This window comes from Anopheles marshallii, chromosome 3, assembly GCF_943734725.1.
Source record: "Anopheles marshallii chromosome 3, idAnoMarsDA_429_01, whole genome shotgun sequence".
NCBI lineage: Eukaryota > Metazoa > Arthropoda > Insecta > Diptera > Culicidae > Anopheles > Anopheles marshallii.
Window position 1 is genome coordinate 52,235,515 of NC_071327.1, and position 11,779 is coordinate 52,247,293.

Genomic DNA, 11,779 nt, shown 5'->3' on the forward strand with positions numbered 1-11,779 from the left:
GTACTCATAGGTTGTGAAGCCTCAGATGATAGCTGAGAGAATTTGTGGATCGTTGTGAACGTCTTACAAAAAATGTGATTAAACAATGTACGCCATCAATGGGGTGGGGTTTATCCTTTGTGCTGTAGATTCCATATTTCTGGTTCATTTGAATGTGCTGTTTGATGTTAAATCTCAAAACCATAGAGGATCTTTAAAACATTAGTACAACACAGTATTTTATTATTATAAGTAAAAAGTTAATAGAACCCTAAAAGATTCACTTTAATGAAACCAAAACATGAAACTTTTTTTCAAACTTTAAATATATGCGCACAACAAAAAAGGTGAATGAAACCACAGGTAAAGTTGATTAAAATTTCTTTTGCCGCTAATCAGCTGCACTTGATTGCTTCATTTCCACCTAAACGTTCATTAATGGTGAAAGAAACTGTTTCACCGAATTATTCACCTGTTATTTCTTCTCAACTTTTCCACACATGTCACACGGTCAGATTGATAGCTTTCAGCCCGACACCGTGTTCTCATCGTACCAGCTTGCAGCAAACTTTTTCACCCCATTTGCACATCACCAGGTCGAATGCCGGTGCAGTGCAGATATTCAACAAAAAAAGGCAAAAATCATCATAAATCACTCACGAATTGGGTGACTGGGTATGTGCCACGCGTTGCTCTAAAGAAAGAAAATCACACAATGTCGAAATGTTGCCGATTTTGTTTTTTTTTGTGTCGTTTCAGCAAAACTATGAATTTCTACACTCATCCGTTTCGCAGTGAACAAAAAAAAAACCTTATACCCCTGTGAACCCATACTCGTTGGCCAGTTCGAGACCTATCGAGACACCGGTGGAAATGCGGTGGATAATGGAATAATTCAGGAAATGACTTAATTACTAAACATGGAATTTTGGAACCGAGTAACCAACCACGATGCCGCAGGTGTATGCCACCGCCTTTGCAAGGCATATGTTGTGCGATTTTTATTTTTTGCCATCTCTTTTTTGTCGTTGCTTTTGATGGTGCTACACGATGAATTTTTCCTTTCTTTCTACCAACTTTTGCCTCATTGCCATCGGTACAATAAAATGTTCAACGCCTGTTCACACCATTTTGCTAACCAGCATCGGGTACGCTGGCGGTGAGGTTAATAGTCGGATGGCACAATGATTGAGACACCGGAAATGAAACCGAGAAGGGGGCGAAACGTTGGCTAAGCCGCGAACGCGTACACGCAGTAGATGAATAATTGAGCGGTAAATTGAAATATTCGTGTCACGTGTTTAGGTGCATGGTTTAAAATATAGTTTGTACATCCGAAGGTTATAGTTTTCACTACATTTCGGATCGGTTTAATAAAAAAAACGGGTAGAACAAAATCATTCAGATAAGCAAGAAAAAAGAATTCTAAACAGTTTTTAAAATCATCTTAATCAAGTCATTCAACTTTCAGGGGGAAGTGTTACAAGAAAAAAGCAAATAAAAAAGTGAAACTTAGTGCCAAAGGTAAACAGGGCATTTAAACAAATCTTGAAAGACAAAAAACAAGTCGATTGCAAGAAATATATTAAAACAAATTTTGAAAAACTTACAATAAATAAAGTGTTACAAACAAATAAAATTACACAAAAAACAGTTTATCACAAAAAATGAAGCAAACAAATTTCAACTACAAGAATACACACAAAAACACAATAATTACCTTGAAGAAAAGCGAAAAAGTAATTAACAAAAGAAAAAACGAACTAACAACTCAAAACAACTAGGCAATAGCAGTGGTGTAATGAAAATAGTTAAATAAAAATAAAAAAAAAATTACATACAAAATCAACAATTTCACACATGGAAAACTAACTATCAAAGAAAACAAATACATGTGTTTGAATTACCCATACGTTACCAAATGGAACCAATGTTTGTGCTTTTCGCAAGTAATGAACTTACAGAACAAACTCAGAAAAATTATATTTGCATTTGTTTTGCGTTTCAGCAACAAATTTCAAATGACATTTAAAAACAGCTCCCCCTAGCAAACATGGCCTGTCTTGTTAGCTGTCAACGTTGACAACTATCATCGTTCGGTGTTCACTTTCGTTGGAAGCCGGTTTTAACCAACCAACCCAACACCGGCCGGCCACTACCACCCAAAAGCATCCGATGATAAGGAAGGCGGTTGCATTCAGTAGTGACTGCAGCAACTCACATCACCATCCAATCACTTTAGAATCGCCTTCAAACCCACCAATAAAATGTCACACCCGGGCCGAACGACGCGCGTTCTTCTCGTTTCACTTACACGCAGCCTGCTGGAAACTATTGAAAAAAAAAGCTAACGAAAACCCAACCTCAACCCGTGCAGGGTTAGCTCGTTCGATCGCGCGACCTGGAATGGAGCATGCAAACGAAACCGAATCCTCCAAAGCTCCAACCTGCGGACCCCGGCACCCAGTGGAATGATTTATGCTAATAAAGCGCGTGCACCTTTTTTCTCTGACTTTTTTTGCAATATAAATAAAAACTTTTGACCAGCTCTAACGTTGCGGCCCATTTGGTTGCGGGTTTCACACGCCATTGCAGCTGGCGTTTGCTAGTAGCGGTAACGGGTAGTCGTTTTCCTTCAGCAAGCCCGTTTCGCTGCTGCATTCGTCACGAACGATCGCCACCATCGGTTTGCAGTGCATGTTCCCTGCACATGCATCAAAACAAGCGAAACCAGATTGAGCAACAGGCAAAAGGCATCCACGCTCACACACAGATGTCGCCTGTCATAAGCCTGGCTCGTTTGATTTCTTTTTTAAAAGGTTGACTCTAATGGTCTAATTATGAACCGCTCGGTGCGAGTTGGTCGAGGTGGTCAGCGTAGCCGAAACGAGTTGTGCGGATGTAGAACGAAAATAATGTACGCTGATCATTTGCATTTCAGGACCACGAAAATGCCAATTTGTGCCTTCTGTCACAACGTTATTTGAAATCATTAACGTCCCACTTGCAAGCGGAGGAAAATCTAGTCTAGATAAATGAGACTGTTCAACTCTTTTCAATCTCTAATACATATGATGCCGTTTCTTTTGGTGTGCTTAAATGTACCGCACATTTGCCACAATATACCGCACATCATTGATGACGTTTTAAATTTTAACTCACAATACCCGTTTGTATATTTTTTTTCATCCAAATACATCACTCCATCTTTAAAAGCAAATGTTTAATGTTGCAGGCGTACAGCACTCCTTCAAAAACAAAATCCTTCTCATCCCTCTCACGTACCTACCTACTACACGCAACGAGTAAACTGCCACAAATTTCCCATGAAATCATTAATTTAGTTGGTGTACCATTTTCGGCCACCCGCTGATAACGAACGACATGCTAAAGTTGTGACAATTTGTACGAAACTTTGGACGACCGTTAGGCCAGGCGGGCAGTAAAATAAAACAATCAAGCAACGTTCGCCTTGCGGTGCATTCTGCGGTACGTTGCTCGGGCACTCTTATCTAGAAGCAATCTAGTACCGTGCCCGTTACAACCACCATCCGATTTGACCGCGTAAGTGTAGCGGGTTCGTGCTCGGGTCACACTCGTACATCCTACTGCACGTTAACTGCAACACTTTTTAACCCCTGATGCTTACTACAATGGCCAACCAACCAAGATCCGGCATCTCTGCAGTCTCAAATCGGTGCGCGTAGTAAATCAATGTTGCACAAACTTCAAATTTAGTTACCTTTCATCGGGTACGCGGGTTAGTGCCGCTTATCGGGTTCGGGCGATAACTTTTCGCGATGCCGGGATGCGCTCACACCTCCGCGGTCTATCGTCAACCGTGGAACCGAAAAGTGCTAAGTCAACATGCGGCAGGTGCTTTCGCACAGCGTGAAATGTCTGCAATCGTAAGTTAACGTTCTGACGTGAAACGAAACCATTGCAGGGCTTTTCAGATTATTGCTAAACTGTTTGCAAAAGGAACGAAATTTAGAAAACTTTCCTTCATAATATGATGATAAAATTATGAATATAAAACTGTACAGTATTACAAAATATACTTTGTTTGGTACGGTAAGATCCACTCAAAGCAATGATTAAATCAAATTAATTTAAACGATGTTCAAACCAGTTCCATGTCCCAATTTCAAAAACCCTTTGCGTATGTAAGTTCAAGCGTCTTTGTCATTGTATGTATCAACATCTTCGTTAAACCGTTCTCGGTAGTCGAATTAAATAATAAACATTAACAATAACTGTTTTATTAAATTCTATTCCTCACCGACACAAAAACTAGACTAAAGAATCACATGGATTTCTGACCTTTCCTGACGGAACAATTCTTTTACTATTAGGTTGAACCATATATTTGCAATCAAATGTTAAAAGCTATAGAAAAGTGATCATGACTAAAACTAACTTCATTCTGAGCTGGAACCCCTGCCCAATCTGGATGTACGTGATACCAAAATGGAACGGTCTCGCACTGCGCAGCAGTTATGAGAAGTTTTGATTGATGGTGAGAAAACGTTTGCTCAAATGCCGAAATGGAACTTCGTGCATCAGAAGCTCAGGAGTCCATCAACCAAAATCGAAACTTTATGTGTGCGCATAAAACAAAAACGTGAGAAACGCATTACCAGCGTGTGGCTTCGCCTATCGATTTTTATTTGCCCACTGATTAATGCACAATCGTCCCGTTGGACAGCATCATCTTTTCCGATTGATGATGCTTTTGTTTTGCAACTGCAGTGGCTACGGGACTACTGCATCAGCGGCGTGGTGTAGATTACACCATTTCGTTACATGTTAGAAGTATTCCGGTTTTGTTTCCACTAGAACGCAACTAAACTCGCTAGAGCGCAGAATTTCATCAGAGTTAACTCTCTAAGAACGAACAAACAAACCGGAATGCTTGTTTATGATCGTGGCATGGTATGCCGATTGCGAATTTATGAGACAAATTGTGAAACGTGGCCCAAACGCGATCATATCATGAATGATGAATAGGGTGTGCGGGTTTTTTGTGTTGTGTATTCGCCGTGATTAAAACAAAAATTAATCATTCGTAAAGCTTAAAAATCAGAATAACGGAATGTCATTAACACTTGGATTGGAACAACAGGATCAACAAGGGGCAGCCCGCTTATGTATTGGCAGCGATGCGGGTCTTCACACGCCAGGTCCGTTTCAAAATCCCATCCAAACCAATCCTCCGTACGCAGGACTATCCGGCTACGGGTAAATAAAGTCAAAGAAAGCCAGAAATGGCAGGCAATTTAAAATCATTAAGATCAATATGGAATTATAAATTAACTAATAATAATTACTGACGTCAATAGGATATAACCATAACTGGAGCAGTACTGCCTTATATACACTTACAGTCCTTTTTTTAAGTTTGAAAAGTTCAACCTGAATCCCATGGAATCTTCAATGAATGTAGAACTGACGATCCTCACCTGGAATAAAATAAAAAATGGTATAGATATTTTCCATTTTCCAACGATTGATTCTATTAAACTCTTAACTTGCTATCTTACATTGCTAAAGATAACAGAATCTATTTCCTTTCAATGCCACGATCAAGATATTAATTCTTATGTATTCTATTGGGGTTTTCTCCTCATAAAAATTTACATTACGATGCACTTTTCCCATACCCCCTTCTACTTCAGTATGCTGCGTCTTCGACAAAACCAGACACCCATCCTGACACCATTCAACTTCCAATCCAATACCGTAATCGACCCACTTTCGTCGGCAAATGTTGAATCCCTCTCAAATAAGCAAAAACCCACAACACGCAAGCACACACACACAACTTTTCTGTATTCGTTTATCCTAATGCCGATGCAAAAGTAAAAAAAAAACACCTACTTCACTCGGGCGTTCGTTGCAGCTCACCAACACCCTACGGAAAGCACCTTTCAACCTAAATAAAACACGATACAACCGGTCCCGCAGCAGTACAGGCAGGCAGTCGCAGTACGCAGTAAACATTTACTGCACGAAAGTGTTAGAGCAGATGGAAAATCCTCCACTTAAGGGTTCAGAATGGGAATGCTAAGATTCCAAAAATTGCTCTCTAACACCGATGTATGAAATTAGAGAAAAAAAAAGGAAAAAAAAGCAATGCTCGAGTAAAAAAATAACAAGCTCCGTTATAGAACTGGTACCAGAAGGGATGGGATCTTGCATAGCTCGTTAATCAAAACTTTGGTTCTCCCGTTTCGTTTAACAGGTCGGTCGGTCGTTTATTAGCACACAAAACCGCAAGGAAAACATACGAGTCCGGTCAGAGGAAACGATGATGTTACGCACGCGGGTGAATGCTGGTCTCCGATCTAGGGACGTTGTGTGCCGAGCGCGCCCAGGGCGAAGTGGGCTGGTCTGGAACCGCTAAAGAGGTTCTCCAAACTTGCCACTCTACATTCTTTCCTCACATGCAAACGAAAATGCAAATGCTCATCTAATGAAAAGCATCCATGCGTTCTTCACTCCCGCCACCACTTCGGGTTCCAGGGGCTAGGCCGGCCTGAAACAACAACCCTTAACCGAACGCCAAGAGCTGTCCGAATATCTAGAAATAGTTGGGATTGTTCGTTCAATCTAAGATTTCGATCCACACGGTCAAAAAATACCAGCACACTCACTGCCCGCTTGATGTTCGGGCATTTGCTCGACCATCTTGACCACACTGAAATACGCTACGCTGCACCTTCGCCCGAAAGCAAATTCAATCGAAAGAACGAAAAACCAAAGCCCATCAACTTCTAAAGTAAATAAACTTCGTAATCTAAACACAACCTACCCTTATGTGCTTAGGTATTACAGCTCCCAAAAGTGCCCAGAAGAAGAACGAGCTATGCAATTTTAATCAAGCGTGTCGATCCCGATAGAGCAATCTACCCGTTCGCTTTCCGGTTGGATAAAGTTCTCTGAGTCACCGGCAACTTGGAGAAGGTCTTCGCCGTGCGAACCGGTTTCACAACCATCGCCACGGTGGAGATCTGTAACGACCTGGAACTGACCCAACCGAGAACCGAAATGAAGTCATACGACACATATGACACGGCATCATGTGACTCCATCCTAACCGTCATGCTTCAAAGTGACCGTCAAAACAGAAACATTTTGCCTACCACTCTAACCTCAAATAGAGGTCATCGCCAGTTATCGCGAGATGCATCGTGAAATTGGAGTTTTGTTCGTTTTTTTTTTTCTTCGAGATAAACATTCATAATCGCACCTCTTTGCTTCTTGTAATCCTTCTCTTGTGTGTGCTACTTTCCGGTGTCCGAAGCTAGCTGTTTCGATGAGGCGAATCGGGGAACCCTGTTTCGGTGAGCCGGTTTTATCTTCCCTTCCCAAGCGTATAGACACCGATCCTCTGCCGAAAGAAATGGGTCAACGCGGCACACACAGGAAGTTCACATCGGGAGAGGGCATTCGTGATCAAAAGTAGAGCCCCGGTCGATCGAACCTTGCTGTGTGTACACGGTGTACCGGTCGATTTCCCTTTTCGGGTGGCATCTGGGCATCCGTTTCATTCCAACGGCAGTTTTGGTAGATTGGATTGTACTACCATCTCCACTTTGATCTGTTCGATCAGTCAGCACGATTTACTGCCCATGCAATAGGAAGTGATGTTTAAAGAGCTAATGTATGGGGAAAACGAAACGATTTCATGTTTGATTCTGTGTAATCATTTACTTAAGTACCAAAATTAAAGATTGTGAGGAAATTGTGCCAACATGGCTGAATCGCATATGTCACTGAGAAAAAACATTCCTCAATTGTGATGCAAAACTTCATTGAGCTCAAAGAAAAGCTTTCAAAAGTATGCATATTTAATCATAGCTTGTTCTTATTTTATTACTTTCAAAAGTTTCTACCGAGCATGCCCGGGATAGGGCAAATGACATGGAGGAAATGCCTAGTGAATTTTGTAAACTCTTCAGCCCACATGTGACTATCTTTGCGGCGAAGAGCAGTAATTCGTAAAAATGAAATAAAATTTAATAAAAACCAAACAAAAATTAAATATCTTTAACAAAAAAACCGATTTTATGAACTACTCTGCACATCTCTTACTGACATTTCCTTAACGAAAACTTCGTCAGAGTTCTTGTATATCTCATTTACATAATTAATGAAGCATATGAGATGCCTTGAATGTTTTACATTGCCCAAGCTTTACATAAATTCTGCCCAGCTTTTGATTTTTTATCTAAATTTCAAGAATTGTTCCCATACTGGTTTTATACTATAATAGGAGTGGTATGTAAGGTTAAATGTTTCTATTTCGTTAAAATTTATGCATGTATAAGAATTTATCAACAACGCACTCTTCAATGCTTCTCTGTTACGCGGTCTAGAAATGATCATATTTTTTGAGAACATTTCTTCGCTAAATATATCAGTTTGCTCTGAATTAAGTTGTACCTGTAGTGTTTTATTAAAGCTAAACGAAATTCTATTTAACCTACGACAAGCTTCAATCAGTAGATAAAATAACCTATCGACGTAAAACAACCGCACCGATTAAAGACCAAGTTTCATTTCTGTCCATAATCGTTGTCCGGTTTCCACACCGGAACATTATACAAACGACAAGCTGGCACACTGATAAGCATTACTTCTTTTCTTTTTTTTTTCTCTCTCTCTCTCTCCCCTTTCTCTCTCTTTCGCTTTTGCAATGGTAACGCCAGCTTCTACCAGGTAGCCGAAGTAAAGGGGTGGGTAAAAGGTAAACCCCCCCAGGTGAAACTATTTTCCGCTCCAACTCGCGGGATCATTTGAATTGGCAATGGCTGACGGAAGAGGACGGATTTTTCTTACCCCATCACTTGTCCATTACTTTTCTGTGCGGTTTAGATAAATCCTGGGTGTTTCAATGTCCCAATCAAACCACGTTGATTGCGGTACCGAATTACATCCACACAGGCTTACAGTTTTTTTTTCTGGTGATCTGAATGGTCGGAGTAAAAAACCAAAAATGGTGGGATTAAGCAAAAGCCAATTCGGCTTTTTTCCCTCTTTATTTTATCGCATGCAGTTTGCTTACCGCGCTGGCTTCCACAAATCAATCAAACTTCACCCGCCCAGGTTCCTGTCCCACTCGGTGGCACAATAAAGTGGTCGAGATAGAGCGCGTCCCGATGCATGGAGTCTTCTGTGCGTTCGGAAATGGTCGTAAAAGACGTGTGTTTGCCAATCGCGCCTCTTGCATGCGGACTAGTCAAACAAAAAAGTGGGGGTCATAAGAAAAGGCTTGTACGCTAGTGCCAGTGATGGGTTTGAGGTTACGCTAAGCTCATCCATCCCAAAAGGCACCGTAACCACACGGACGAAAGCAAACGCTTCGCTGGGAGTGAATACGCGAGAAAACTAAGCTACCACCCGTGCTTGCGGCGTTGTATAGGGCTCATTTTTTTCCCTCACCGGACCGGAAATTACCGGCCATCGAGCATCGGGACCGTAAAATGGTTGGCCGCCGTGGAATGCAAACGATGGGCTTGAGATGGAGCGAGAGACGCCACCGATCGGCAGTGACAGTGATGGACCTTCGCTTTGTGGCGGCGGTACGATTGAGCTCGGTGGCGAGCCCTTTCATTTGGAGGCTTGGTTTCTTTTTTTGTTTTTCACTTCTTTCCTTCACGGTTCCATTTCTTCACACGCCATCTAGTGGTGAAGCTTTCCCATTGTTTGTACAGCAGGGGTTAATAATAAGAAGAAACAAACCTTCGCTGACACTAGCGCAAGTTCAATTGAACGATCATACGTGTGAGGTGAGTAAAAGCAAATTACACCACACCCAACGACGGAGAGAGTGTGTCTGCTAGGGCTCGATCCAACCTGTCAAGCGCCACTATCGGGAACCAATTTCGCACCAGTCCCAGTATGATCGGTTCATCAGCCGAAAGCGACCTGTCAACTGTTTTACCCACCGGAACCGGTGACGAAATGATTGAGAGACGAAAAAAAACGAAAGAAAGATAGTTAATTGCTTCTTCCTGGCCACTCAACCCCTTTGTATCTCATCTTTGCGCCATTACACTCCGTAAGCCCTTTTCGCTTTTTTGACGTTTTCGATATTGGATGCTTTTAGCTGGCTGGAACGACGCAGTAAGAGATCATCATCGGTTGTCGTGTAGAAGACATTCGACGGTCAATTTGATTGGGTTACGATGTTTTATTTTCTCTCTACGAACATTTTTCTTCATTCAAACTATATATCCTACCCCATTATGAACGTTCGAGTGTCTGAACGATCGTTAGAAGATCGAGTTGGTATGATGATTTCACCTGTAGGGCTTGTGAATGCAAGCTTTTTTCTAACTTTATTTGATTACATCTTCACAACCTCTACACGAATCGCTTTCTTCCAATCATTTTAGCAATGATTCATCTTTCAAACGGAACAAGACTTAACTCGTGATTCACAAATTAACTGAACAAACGATCAGAAATGGAACGAAACCTATGAATCTTTCTACTCAAACGGAAGGAAACCATTTCAACGGATGGATGAGACCACCCAAACCAACCTACAAAAAAACACATAATCTCACGCTTCGATGCCTATAATGTGAGCGTATTTCCGTTCTTTCGGGAAGAGACGTTCACATTTGCATACGCGATCACCTCCTCTTGAATTTCACATTTCCGGATTATGCGAATCGGGATGAGCATTTATAATTCTTTCTACAGGTATTGTCAAGGCTAAACAACTTACCTGGTATAGCACAAAAAAGTAGTTTATTGTCCTCACAAGTTTTTGTTCGGTTGGGTATTCTTTTGTTGCAAAGATCATTCGCGTTTTATGTGTTAAGCATTCAACCAAAATCTACAAAAAAATATTTTTCCTTAAATCTCCCAGAAGAACAATTTAAGTTAATGGTTCTTTGATTACCAAGACCGACCGTCAATTAATTAATGAGCACACCTTAAGGTACAACAGAACAACCACTAAACAACAAAAAACTACGAACAGGCTCAGCTATCTTCCGTGGAAAAGATTAAATATACCCTAAGGTTCTCACCCCATCCTACTGCTCCCATGTTGTAAATCGTACCCCACGGGAAGACGCGATATCAGTTCACAGATAACAGTCCAAACTGTCTGCAAACCGTTACAAAGTCACCAATTACCGAAGCATTCCTCTCCGGAAACATTTACATAAGACAATCAATTATTTTGATCTATCTTCTTCTGTAGGGTTTGGTATACAAAAGGTTGGATCTTAAGTATCTTCTTTTTCATCTCTAGAAAAATAAAAGTGTCTTCTTCTTTGGAATTCACTGTCACCAGGGGCTAGAAACAAAAAAATGCTATACACACACTCAGCCAAATCCTTAACCTGAGCGACTGCCTTCCATAATCCAAACATCATTTATTCTGCCTGTCAAAAGTGAGACAAACCGAGCCCAGGGTAAATTTATTGCTGCAAATTTGAAACCATACCATGATGAAACGCGAAACACCACGAGCGATAATAGAATTCCCACCGCTGCCAAGCAAGCGCGAAAATAGATGACGAATTTGTTCTTTGTCTTTGCCGTCACAAACCCCCGAATATTCCCGTTCTAGTCAAACTTGAACCACCCTTGAGCGGCAACAAAAATGGGGGTTAATGCTCTTTTCCACTTTTGTGCTGGTCGTTCCCTTAAATCGACCTCGAAACCATCCACTCAACCAGACGTGGAGAGTTCACTTTCACCCATTCAGCGCAAATCATCGTTCGGGGGTGGTAAGAGAACGCGCATTGTCTTTACGCAACTTCCGGTGCACTTT